This window comes from Dendropsophus ebraccatus, chromosome 7 (assembly GCF_027789765.1).
Source record: "Dendropsophus ebraccatus isolate aDenEbr1 chromosome 7, aDenEbr1.pat, whole genome shotgun sequence".
NCBI lineage: Eukaryota > Metazoa > Chordata > Amphibia > Anura > Hylidae > Dendropsophus > Dendropsophus ebraccatus.
In genome coordinates, this window is record NC_091460.1 from 3,397,442 (window position 1) to 3,411,867 (window position 14,426).

Sequence of the window (14,426 nt, forward strand, 5' to 3'; positions counted from 1 at the left end):
GGGCCCATCTTCATCAGTGAGGGGGGAGCTGTGCCACTCAGGGGGCATGATCTTAACTGCGAACCCGGGTGGGGTGGGGAAGGGATGATGGGGGGGGGAGGGTACAGGCTGGTTAGGGGCTGTGACGGCCAGCACCGCAGAGGTCCAGGGGGGGGGGGGGGGGGGGGGGGGCATAGTCGATCATTACAGCGATTCAGGAGCAGAAGCCCAGAGCCCGTCTTCATCAGTAAGTTCAGGGGGGGGGGTAGTTGTGCCACTCAGAGAGCCGGATCATTACCGCGCTCCTGGGTGGGGGTGGTTGATGGTGTCCGGTCTTTGTGATCATCACTGGGGGGGTCCAGGTGGCGGGGGGAAGGGGAGTTGGGGGCTGTGGTGGCCAGCACTGAAGGTCCAGGGGACAAAGGGGTACGGTCAGTGCCACAGAATGGGGGTATCACTGCTGGCGGCTGGGGTGCACTGGGCTTTCAACCAAAGCAATGGATCCCCACACCCCTGATCCTGCAGAGCATCACATAACAGTGCATCCACACACCCCTGACCCTGCAGAACATCACATAAAACATAACAGTGCACCCACAAACCTCTCCCTGCAGAGCATCACATAACAGTGCACCCACACACACACTGACCCTGCAGAGCATCACATAACAGTGCACCCACAAACCTGTCCCTGCAGAGCATCACATAACAGTGCACCCACACACACTGTCCCTGCAGAGCATCACATAACAGTGCACCCACACACACTGACCCTGCAGAGCATCACATAGCAGTGCTCCCACACACCCCTCAAAACAGTGGTTTACCTCCTGCTGATCATATACACTGCACTCACTATACTGCTGCCTCATGAAAAGCGGGAAACCAGCCGCCTCATAGAAAACGAGCAGAGGAAGATAGCTCCTCCCACACATGAGGCTGGTCACATGGGCATGACGTCATCAAAGGTCCTCAAGACCTACCTGTGGCAACTACATTCTAGCCTCCACCCTCCTGGTCGGGCAGTCACTGCTGTTGTGTTGTGTGTGGAGATCTCTGCTCCTCAGTGTGTGACCCCAGCAGTAAGGTAAGCTTACAGGAGGAGGGGTGTTACATTGTGTTACTATCAGTGTGTGACCCCAGCAGTAAGGTAAGCTTACAGGAGGAGGGGTGTTACATTGTGTTACTATCAGTGTGACCCCAGCAGTAAGGTAAGCTTACAGGAGGAGGGGTGTTACATTGTGTTACTATCAGTGTGACCCCCCCAGCAGTAAGGTAAGCTTACAGGAGGAGGGATGTTACATTGTGTTACTATCAGTGTGTGACCCCCCAGCAGTAAGGTAAGCTTACAGGAGGAGGGGTGTTACATTGTGTTACTATCAGTGTGACCCCAGCAGTAAGGTAAGCTTACAGGAGGAGGGGTGTTACATTGTGTTACTATCAGTGTGTGACCCCCCAGCAGTAAGGTAAGCTTACAGGAGGAGGGGTGTTACATTGTGTTACTATCAGTGTGTGACCCCAGCAGTAAGGTAAGCTTACAGGAGGAGGGGTGTTACATTGTGTTACTATCAGTGTGACCCCAGCAGTAAGGTAAGCTTACAGGAGGAGGGATGTTACATTGTGTTACTATCAGTGTGTGACCCCAGCAGTAAGGTAAGCTTACAGGAGGAGGGGTGTTACATTGTGTTACTATCAGTGTGACCCCCCCAGCAGTAAGGTAAGCTTACAGGAGGAGGGATGTTACATTGTGTTACTATCAGTGTGTGACCCCAGCAGTAAGGTAAGCTTACAGGAGGAGGGATGTTACATTGTGTTACTATCAGTGTGACCCCCCCCCAGCAGTAAGGTAAGCTTACAGGAGGAGGGATGTTACATTGTGTTACTATCAGTGTGTGACCCCAGCAGTAAGGTAAGCTTACAGGAGGAGGGATGTTACATTGTGTTACTATCAGTGTGTGACCCCAGCAGTAAGGTAAGCTTACAGGAGGAGGGATGTTACATTGTGTTACTATCAGTGTGTGACCCCAGCAGTAAGGTAAGCTTACAGGAGGAGGGATGTTACATTGTGTTACTATCAGTGTGTGACCCCAGCAGTAAGGTAAGCTTACAGGAGGAGGGATGTTACATTGTGTTACTATCAGTGTGTGACCCCAGCAGTAAGGTAAGCTTACAGGAGGAGGGGTGTTACATTGTGTTACTATCAGTGTGACCCCCCAGCAGTAAGGTAAGCTTACAGGAGGAGGGATGTTACATTGTGTTACTATCAGTGTGTGACCCCCCAGCAGTAAGGTAAGCTTACAGGAGGAGGGATGTTACATTGTGTTACTATCAGTGTGACCCCAGCAGTAAGGTAAGCTTACAGGAGGAGGGGTGTTACATTGTGTTACTATCAGTGTGACCCCCCCAGCAGTAAGGTAAGCTTACAGGAGAAGGGGTGTTACATTGTGTTACTATCAGTGTGTGACCCCCCCCCCAGCAGTAAGGTAAGCTTACAGGAGGAGGGGTGTTACATTGTGTTACTATCAGTGTGTGACCCCAGCAGTAAGGTAAGCTTACAGGAGGAGGGGTGTTACATTGTGTTACTATCAGTGTGACCCCAGCAGTAAGGTAAGCTTACAGGAGGAGGGGTGTTACATTGTGTTACTATCAGTGTGACCCCAGCAGTAAGATAAGCTTACAGGAGGAGGGGTGTTACATTGTGTTACTATCAGTGTGACCCCAGCAGTAAGGTAAGCTTACAGGAGGAGGGGTGTTACATTGTGTTACTATCAGTGTGACCCCAGCAGTAAGGTAAGCTTACAGGAGGAGGGGTGTTACATTGTGTTACTATCAGTGTGACCCCAGCAGTAAGGTAAGCTTACAGGAGGAGGGATGTTACATTGTGTTACTATCAGTGTGACCCCAGCAGTAAGGTAAGCTTACAGGAGGAGGGATGTTACATTGTGTTACTATCAGTGTGACCCCAGCAGTAAGGTAAGCTTACAGGAGGGGGGGTGTTACATTGTGTTACTATCAGTGTGTGACCCCATCAGTAAGGTAAGCTTACAGGAGGAGGGATGTTACATTGTGTTACTATCAGTGTGTGACCCCAGCAGTAAGATAAGCTTACAGGAGGAGGGATGTTACATTGTGTTACTATCAGTGTGACCCCCCCAGCAGTAAGGTAAGCTTACAGGAGGAGGGATGTTACATTGTGTTACTATCAGTGTGTGACCCCAGCAGTAAGGTAAGCTTACAGGAGGAGGGATGTTACATTGTGTTACTATCAGTGTGACCCCAGCAGTAAGGTAAGCTTACAGGAGGGGGGGTGTTACATTGTGTTACTATCAGTGTGTGACCCCATCAGTAAGGTAAGCTTACAGGAGAAGGGATGTTACATTGTGTTACTATCAGTGTGACCCCAGCAGTAAGGTAAGCTTACAGGAGGAGGGATGTTACATTGTGTTACTATCAGTGTGACCCCCCCAGCAGTAAGGTAAGCTTACAGGAGGAGGGGTGTTACATTGTGTTACTATCAGTGTGACCCCAGCAGTAAGGTAAGCTTACAGGAGGAGGGATGTTACATTGTGTTACTATCAGTGTGACCCCCCCAGCAGTAAGGTAAGCTTACAGGAGGAGGGATGTTACATTGTGTTTTGTGTGAAATAGCTTTTTCCTTGCTGTATCAGGACACAAGAATCTTTACCGGGGGGAGCAGCCGCTCATGATGGAGGATCAGCCGCCAGGTGATAGATGTCCCCGTCCTCTTTATTCCCAGGACTGTACAGAGAATCATCAGGTAGGGGGCGCTGATATCTCCTCACAATATGACCATAAAGTTGCAGACTCAAGGATCAAGTTTCATATGAGTTCTTATTATATTTTTTTTCTGTCTGTTTAGAGGGAAGATCTGACTGATATCAAAGTTGAGTTTAAACTTGAAGCACAAGAAGAGACGGATTTCATGGCCGTTCAGCAGTGTAAGGGGGGGGGGAGGACATTGGCTGCAAAAGTAAAACCTCTTTTTCTGGTCCCCTAGATTCTCCTCCTCCACCTCCCATCTTTCTCTGCTCCTCCTGATGACATGTAGCAGTGTATAATGGATTTGCTCCCTGTGTCTTCCCTACAGATGGAGGCAGTGACAGGAATCCACCAGAGAGGTGTCCCCGTCCTCTGTATTCCAAGGACTGTCCAGAGGGAAATCAGGTAAAGTCTTTCCAACTTTTGATCATAAAGTTTTTGAACGAGAATTTAACATATTGTTTATCATCTGTTGAGGGTGAAAATGTGATTGGTATTAAGGCCGAGGTTAAAGTCGAGGAGGAGATCGCCCTAGAGAATCAGCAGATAAATGTAACTAATATTAAAGTGGAGGATGAAGCAGAAGAAGAGAGGATGAGGTGCGATCCCCCGTGTATGAGTGAGGTGAAGGAGGAGGAGACGCCGGGAGCTGCTATACCAGGTATGGGGAGGATGGAGTTACACAGGGTTATGAGGTCATTATTGGGGGGGGGGGGGGGGTACTATTACTGATGGGGGTACTGAGGTCATTATTGGAGCGGCACTATTAAGAATTTGTGTAGTATGAGGCGAGTGTATTTGTGGGACACAAATCAGGCGAGGAGCAGAATATTACCCAGCAGCAGCAGCAGTACCTGCAGACCAGTCGCACCATCAGCAACTTTTTCTTCTGATATTGTTATGTTTGTTTATTGTTTATTCTGACTGGTCGGCCGTCACCTGAGAGGCCTGATGTCTCCTCTCTCTCTCTCATTGGGAGCATATAATTTAATGGGTTTATATAGTGTTTTATATCTATTTAATAAAAATGAAAGTCTGTCTGTCTGTCCCATATAGACTTCTAAATGCCTGAACCCTTTGACCTCAAATTTGGCCCACAGATACATTGGGTGCCCGGGACGGTTAGAGCGAAGGTCCCGTCCCCGCCAGATGTACAGGAGGGGAGAGGGATGGGGAAGAACGGCGCCCCATAGAAATTAATGTAAGGAGCTCCACACTGCACACACAGGTGATATAATTAGCTGCAGCTCCCTAGCAGTAATGGCAGTTGGAAGCCTTAGCAACCAATAGCATTACTACTTTCATTTTCACAGGGAGCTGGAATCTGAATGGCTGCTAGGGCAGCTGCCTCACAACATCCACATAAATAACTGGTAGACCCCCTACTCCATCTATACAGTACATGTATACAAGACCTCCTACTCCATCTATACAGTACATGTATACAGGACCCCCTACTCCATCTATACAGTACATGTATATACAGGGCCCCCTACTCCATGTATACAGTACATGTATATACAGGGCCCCCAACTCCATCTGTACAGTACATGTATACAGGGCCCCCAACTCCATCTGTACAGTACATGTATTCAGGGCCCCCTACTCCATCTATACAGTACATGTATACAGGGCCGTATTACCAGCTGCTGCTGCTGCCCCAAACCTGAAGATGCCCCTTCCTCACTCACCAATTAGCATCAGGACTGGTAGGTAATAGCTCCAGACGTCACACTTACCACCGCCACACCAGACCTGACCAATACCACCATACTGTGACTGGATAACACTGCCATACCAGACCCGACCAATACCACCATACTGTGATTGGATAACAACTCCATACCAGACCTGACCAATACCACCATACTGTGACTGGATAACACCGCTATACCAGACCCGACCAATACCACCTTACCCCCTTGAAAAGACACCAGATTTTCGGGCAAGTCTAAACGGGAGGGTACTGCCCCTCTGCAAGGTGTTACCCTACGCACCAGACCATGGGTGCCTAATGGTAAATACGACCCTGTAGGCATACAGGACACTACAGGTATACAGGACCCCAAAACTATACACTACAGGTGCACGGGACCTCCACCAACTATTTACTACAGATATATACAGGACCCCAAACTTTACACTACAGGTATATACAGGACCCCAAAACTATACACTAGAGGTATATAGGACCTCCACCAACGATATACTTCAGGTATACAGGACCTCCAACAACTATATACTACAAGTATACAGGACCCCAAACTATACACTACAGGTATACAGGAACGCAAAACTATACAGTAGAGGTACATAGGACCTCCACCAACGATATACCCAGGTATACAGGACCTTCACCAACTCTATACTACAGGTATACAGGACACCCAAACTTTACACTACAGGTATATAGGACCTCCACGAACTGTATATTACAGGTATACAGGACCTTAAACTATACACTACAGGTATACATAACCCTAAACTATACACTACAGGTATACAGGAACTCCACCAACTATATACTACAGGTATACAGGACCCCAAACTATACAGGTATACAGGACCTCCACCAACTCTATACTACAGGTATACAGGACCCTAAACTATACACTACAGGTATACAGGAACTCCACCAACTATATACTACAGGTATACAGGACCCCAAAACTATACACTACAGGTATACAGGACCTCCACCAACTCTATACTACAGGTATACAGGACCCCCAAACTTCACACTACAGATATATAGGACCTCCACCAACTATTTACTACAGGTATACTACACCTTCACCAACTCTATACTACAGGTATACAGGACCCCCAAACTTTACACTACAGGTATATAGGACCTCCACGAACTATATACTACAGGTTTACTGGACCCTCAAACTATACACTACAGGTATACAGGACCTCTGAACTATATACTACAGGTATACAAGACCTCCACCAACTATACATTACAGGTATACAGAACCAACTATATAATACAGGTATACAGGACCCCCGAACTATACAGTACAGGTATACAGGGCCTTCACCAACTATACACTACTGGTATACAGGACCTCCCTCAACTACACACTACAGGTATACATCCCCCCCCCCAACTACACACTACAGGTATACAGGACCCCTCCAACTATACACTATAGGTATACAGCCCCCTCACCCCCCAACTATGCACTACAGATATGCGGGACCCCTAAAAACTATACACTGTAGGTATACAGAACCCCTCAAACTATGCACTACAGGTATACACTAATTCCACTGATTAACTGATGAAACAATACCTTTAGATTGGCCTCCTGGGCACCTTAGAACAAATCTAATTAATACACTGACACTTTATACCTGGGCAGCACCGGGTACATTTTCTAGTATATCATAAAAATGAAAGTCTGTCTGTCCTGTATAGACTTCCAAACGCCTGAACCGTTTGACCCCAAATTTGGCCCACAGATACATTGGGTGCCTGGGAAGGTTAGAGCGAAGGTCCTGTCCTTGCCAGATGTACAGGGGGGGAGGGGGAGGGGGAAGAGCACCCCATAGAAATGAATGGGAGAATCTCCACACTGCACACACAGGTGATATAATTAGCACAGCAGCTCCCAGCAGTAATGGCAGTTGGAAGCCTTAGCAACCAATAAGATTACTACTTTCATTTTCACAGGGAGCTGGAATCTGATTGGTTGCTAGGGCCAGCTGCCTCACAACAGATCCACAGAAATATATGGTAGACCCCCCTACTCCAACTATACAGTACAGGTATACAGGACACCACAGGTATACAGGACCCCAAAGTATACACTACAGGTATACAGGACCTCCACCGACTCTATTGTACAGGTATACAGGACCCCAAAACTATTCAGCACAGGTATACAGGACCCCAAAACTATACACAAATATATAGGACCTCAAAATTATACACTACAGGTATACAGGACCTCCACTGACTCTATTGTACAGGTATACAGGACCCCAAAACTATTCAGCACAGGTATACAGGACTCCAAAACTAAACACTACAGGTATACAGGACCTCCACCAACTATATACTATAGGTATACAGGACCCTCAAACTATACTACAGTTATACAGGGCCCCCGAACTATACAGTGCAGGTTTACAGGACCCCCCCCACACACACACACACACACACACCAACTCTATGCTACAGGTATACAGGACCCCTAAACAATACCCTACATGTATACAGCACCTCCACCAACTATACACTACAGGTATACAGGACCCTCCAATGATACACTACAGGTATACAACATCTCCACCAACTATACATTACAGGTATACAGGGCCCCCAACTCTACACTACGGGTATACAGCACCTCTGCCAACTATATACTACAGTTATACAGGACTCTCCCACTATACACTACAGGTATACAGGACCTCCACCAACTATATAACACTGCCAATGTTGTATATAACCAGGCTCTGTATATAACCCTGCCAATGTTGTATGTAACCAGGCTCTGTATACAGTCTGATCACATGACATCTCAGTTTGTCTATTAGGTATTTAGGATGTTTAGGTTTATTTCTAATGTGCACAAGCTACAGTTTACATAAACAGTGCAGAACTGTCGGGTATATAGGGGGTATATAGGGCCTATAAACAAAAAAGCAAGGGTATAGATTGGCCCCCTGGGCACTCTTGAAACAAATCAAATGAACACACTGGCACTTTATACCCGGGCAGCGCCAGGTACAGTTTCTAGTGATGTATATTAGGTGATAGATGGTATATATGATGTATATTAGGTGATAGATGGTATTACAGCCGTCATACAGAACCTTTATAGCTGCTACGTCCTGTTGTCTCCACAAACTGCAGAGGAAGCTGCTGAGATGTTAGAACTTTCTCTATTCTGAAGTTTGATTAAAAAAAAAAAATCACAAAATCCATTTTTATCCTTTATAGGAAATCCCAGTGAGAAATCTGAGAGGAACATCGTGTTCTCACCCAAGTATAAGGAAGAAGATGCTGAAGGTGCGGAGCAGCACTCCTCAGGAGAAGCCCTCCTCCCCCTTACTGTACATCCAGGACGTCACACTACAGATCTATCATATAATCCTCCTGACCATGAGGAACCTTCTCCTGACTGCTCACACACTACCACAGGGACAGGTGAGAAAAGGAGGGGGGGGGGGGGGGTCAATCTGATGAATGTGGAAAAGAGTTTACAAAAATCTCTATTGTTTTCACAGATCAAAGTCACAAAGGAGAGAAGCCATATTCATGTCAAGAATGTGGGAAATGTTTCCCAAGTAAATTACATCTTTTTATACATGAGAAAATTCACACAACTGAGAAACCATTTTCATGCTTAGAATGTGGGAAAACTTTTAACTATAAATCAAATCTTATTAAGCACGAGAGAAGTCACAGAGGAGAGAAGCCATTTTCTTGTTCAGAATGTGGGAAATGTTTTACTGCAAATAGCAGCCTAATCTATCATCAGAAAACTCACACAGAAGAATATTCATGTTCAGAATGTGGGAATTGTTTCCTGAAAAAATCAGAACTTCGTAAGCACACAAGAATTCACAAAAAACATAAATTATATTCGTGTTCAGAATGTGGGAAATGTTTGGAAAATAAATCAGGTTTAAATAGGCACATGAAAATTCACACAGGAGAGAAGCCATATTCCTGTTCAGAATGTGGGAAATGTTTCATAACTAAAGATTATCTTGTAAAACATGAGAGGAGTCACACAGGAGAAAAGCCTTATCCATGTTCAGAATGTGGGAAATGTTTCTCAGAAAAATCCACTCTTGCAAAACATTTAAGACGCCACACAGGAGAGAAGTCACATTTATGTTCAGAATGTGGTAAATGTTTCCTAAATAAATCAGAACTACAATACCATTTAAGGCGTCACACAGGAGAGAAGCCTTATTCATGTTCAGAATGTGGAAGACAGTTTACAAGTAAATCAGAACTTGTTATGCATATGAGAAGTCACAAAAGAGAGCGGCCATTTTCATGTTCCGAATGTGAGGAATGTTTTGTATATCAATCAGAACTTATTATACATATGAGTAGTCACACAGGAGAGAAATCCCATTCATGTTCAGAATGTGGGAAGTGTTTCTCAAAAATAACCCATCTTGTTAGACATGGGAGAATTCACATAGGAGTAAAACCATATCAATGTTCACAGTGTGGGAAAGGTTTTGTTGCTAAAGATAAACTAAGTGATCATCAGAAAATTCACACAGGAGAGAAGACGTGTTGATGATCTAATTGAAATAGTTCACAGAAAATAAACTGTTCGTTTTTGTCCGGGATGTGAGACGTGGTGCAAGAGGAAAAATACATGGGGGAGAAAAACTGAGGCTATAAGGAGAGGAGAAGAGGAGGCATTCATCTGTGAGTGGAATCAATGGGGGAGAAGAACTGAGGGTGTAAGGAGAAGAGGCATTCATCTGTGAGTGGGATCCATGGGGGAGAAGAACTGAGGCTATAAGGAGAGGAGAAGAAGATTCAGTCAGCGCGATCCATGGGGGAGAAGAAGAGGCATTCATCTGTGAGTGGGATCCATGGGGGGAGAAGAACTGAGGGTATAACTAAAGGAGAAGAAGAGGCATTCATCTGTGAGTGGGATCCATGGGGGGAGAAGAACTGAGGGTATTACTAAAGGAGAAGAAGAGGCATTCATCTGTGAGTGGGATCCATGGGGGAGAAGAACTGAGAGTATAACTAAAGGAGAAGAAGAGGTATTAATCTGTGAGTGGGATCCATGGGGAGAAGAACTGAGGGTATAACTAGAGGGGGAAGAAGAGCCAGTGAGCTGTGAAAGGGATCCATGGGGGAGAAGAACTGAGTGTATAACTAGAGGGGAAGAAGAGCCAGTGAGCTGCGAGGGGGATCTATGGAGGAGACCCAATCAATCGCTGTGGCTACATTGTTGTGATATACAAAGGTGAATAAAAACCTATAACAAATGAGAGCTCTTTCCTTCTGTGTGTTATATTTCCGCTCCAGACATAACCATCACTTTTTCTAAGATCGGATTGGATGGGGCGGGGTTATCCAATCAATCAATCTCCCAAATATTTAATCAGAAAACCAGTGTAATAAAAATGCGCCAAGTCCCCCCGTTCACTAATATGGCGTCCCGCCCCTCCCGCCCTTGCAGAATCCTTTGGTTGCCCCTGCAGTGGCCATCTATGTAGTGATCATGTAGGGTGTGACGAGAGGTGGGCCGCCCCAGTGCACCAGGCCCATATACAGTGCAGGGGAGGGTCCTAGTACCCATGTGCCCCTGCTGATTGTCCCCTATAAGGATCTGCAGTCGGTCAGGGTTCCCTTTAAAGTGAAACTCCTGCACTTAAAGACTACTGATATATAGTGCTGCTACCCTATATAAAACATAATAAACATCTTATCCGCACCTCTCCCTTCTCCTCCTGCGGGGTCTCCCGATCACCCGCTGACCACACTTCTGGGACGGACACATCTCGGCAGGGACAGCGCACTCAGCCAATCCCTGACTGAGATGGGACAGCGCTGCGGCCATGGTCAGCGGGGGGCTGAGGTTTTTTTATGAGTCCCCCTTTATAGAAGCATTGGGGGAGACTCATGGGATCAGTCTAATCCCCTGGCCGGACTGCTGACCAGGTGGGTTGGGGTCAGGTCGCACCATGTGGGGATCCTTTTGTAGTTCTCTGTAGGATATGGCCCAGCCTGCAGGATGCGGGCAGGAGCCAGGCGGTAAGTGGATGGTAATTTTCACCTACCCCTTCCCCTGGCATTCTGAAACAAAGGGTCTTGGCTGGACTCCCCCTTTAAGCACCCGTGATGTCATAAAAGGTTAAAACTGCCTCTGTTGGCAGATACTGACTGACTGCTGAGTGAGCAGGAGGCCTGGCAGCAGAGACACTGACTGACTGCTGAGTGAGCAGGAGGCCTGGCAGCAGAGACACTGACTGACTGCTGAGTGAGCAGAAGGCCGGGCAGCAGAGACACTGACTGACTGCTGAGTGAGCAGGAGGCCGGGCAGCAGAGACACTGGCTGACAGCTGAGGGAGCAGGAGGCCGGGCAGCAGAGACACTGACTGACAGCTGAGGGAGCAGGAGGCCGGGCAGCAGAGGCACTGACTGACAGCTGAGCGAGCAGGAGGCCGGGCAGCAGAGACACTGACTGACAGCTGAGTGAGCAGGAGACCGGGCAGCAGAGACACTGACTGACAGCTGAGTGAGCAGGAGGCCGGGCAGCAGAGGCACTGACTGACAGCTGAGCGAGCAGGAGGCTAGGCAGCAGAGGCACTGACTGACAGCTGAGCGAGCAGGAGGTCGGGCAGCAGAGACACTGACTGACTGCTGAGTGAGCAGGAGGCCGGGCAGCAGAGACACTGACTGACAGCTGAGCGATCAGGAGGCAAGGCAGCAGAGACAATGACTGACAGCTGAGTGAGCAGGAGGCCGGGCAGCAGAGACACTGACTGACAGCTGAGTGAGCAGGAGGCCGGGCAGCAGAGACACTGACTGACAGCTGAGTGAGCAGGAGGCTGGGCAGCAGAGGCACTGACTGACAGCTGAGCGAGCAGGAGGCTAGGCAGCAGAGGCACTGACTGACAGCTGAGCGAGCAGGAGGTCGGGCAGCAGAGACACTGACTGACTGCTGAGTGAGCAGGAGGCCGGGCAGCAGAGACACTGACTGACAGCTGAGCGATCAGGAGGCAAGGCAGCAGAGACAATGACTGACAGCTGAGCGAGCAGGAGGCCTGGCAGCAGAGACACTGGCTGACAGCTGAGCAAGCAGGAGGCCTGGCAGCAGAGACACTGACTGACAGCCGAGCGATCAGGAGGCCAGGCAGCAGAGACACTGACTGACAGCTGAGCGATCAGGAGGCCGGGCAGCAGAGACACTGACTGACAGCTGAGCGAGCAGGAGGCCGGGCAGCAGAGGCACTGACTGACAGCTGAGCGAGCAGGAGGCTGGGCAGCAGATGACTGACAGCTAAGCGGGCAGGAGGCCGGGCAGCAGAAACACTGACTGACAGCTGAGTGAGCAGGAGGCCAGGCAGCAGAGGCACTGACTGACAGCTGAGCGAGCAAGAGGCTGGGCAGCATAGATTATTCATGAAGAAGAGAAAGGAGCGGTAAGGCGGCACAAACGCTGAGCCACAACTCCTCGTTGACTCTTCATTACAGTAGGAGACCTGAGATTGTACATAATCCGCTGCACGGACACATTACCTAAAGGCACCATGCTCATTAGGGGACTGCCAGCTACTGTCACCACGTCAGGTACAGCTACAGCACACTGTCACCAGCTCAGGTACAGCTACAGCACACTGTCACCACCTCAGGTACAGCTACAGCACACTGTCACCGCCTCAGGTACAGCTACAGTGCACTGTCACCGCCTCAGGTACAGCTACAGCACACTGTCACCGCCTCAGGTACAGCTACAGCACACTGTCACCGCCTCAGCTACAGCTACAGCGCACCGTCACCACCTCAGGTACAGCTACAGCACACTGTCACCGCCTCAGCTACAGCTACAGCACACTGTCACCACCTCAGGTACAGAAGGGAGGATAACCACGCTAGAGGGCGAGTATACAGAAGGGGGGGCAGTGATGCTAGAGGGCGAGTATACAGAAGGGGGGGCAGTGACCGTCTTGAAAGCCGCTATAGTAGATTGAGGGCAGGTTTTCCCAGTGGGACGGTGTTCCTGTACCGTATCGGAGGGAAGCAGAATTGTCTCTAAAATCAGCACAGGATATGGTTAGTGTGAGTGTGACTGCTAATGACTTGGCGAGGAAAACCTATTATGTGTCTACACCCTTAAGACACTAAATATAAATAATGGAAAAATAAGGGGTGGAGGTTCTCTGGTCAAGTCAGTGGATACAGTAAATTATTGCAAAACATATAATAAATAAATGAATATATTTTACTGTAAAGGTTAAAAGTATTGGCACCATAAAATAACTGATCAAAATCCAAAATCAAAAACCAACTCGAAGATAAAATGAAAAATGCAAAAGAACAAGGAGTGAAAATGTGCACAAAGTCTCTGTGGTTTATAGGCAGATAGTTCCTCCGCAGCTGTGATAGAGACAGAGTTCTTAATTGGCCTCAATTGGACATTTGTGCCAGAATTCATAGATATTTGCTGTAGTTGCACTTAACTGTTGGTGTTTAAAGGGGTATTCCCCCCAAAATTATGTTTGCATTAATACGCTGACCACCCGTAGCTTTCCATCTTTCCAATATAAAGTTATTATGGATTCTGCACAGTTTTGCTGTTATCTAGGTGCCCCACCCCCACGGATTGCAGAGAATCATCAGACCTCAGTCCAACCCGACACGCTCCCTGCTCCTGGCCCCCACCCTCCGTGTCGGCATCACGTGTCCTCAGTCCCAGCACAGTGTAGTGACTGAGAACACTGATGGGGTGGCTGCTGCTAGAGAGGAAGACAATGATCAGCGCAGCTGTGACTGCATCCCTCTCTAACAGCAGCCCCCCGGTCACCTGCAGCCCAGAGCTCAGACCTCCCCACCGTCCAGCACTCAGACCCCCGCACCCCCCCCCCCCCCCGCGCGATCGCCTAGCTCCGGCCCCCGCGATCGCCCGCGGCAAGCTTCGCCCCCAACTCAGCTCTGCTACATC

At 48.2% G+C, this 14,426-nt stretch overlaps 1 pseudogene; it reads left to right on the forward strand.

Annotated features, from left to right (window-relative positions):
- The first annotated feature begins 3,060 nt into the window (after nt 1-3,060).
- The window catches only part of LOC138797207 (zinc finger protein 665-like), a 162,267-nt pseudogene continuing 150,901 nt past the window's right edge, over nt 3,061-14,426 (forward strand).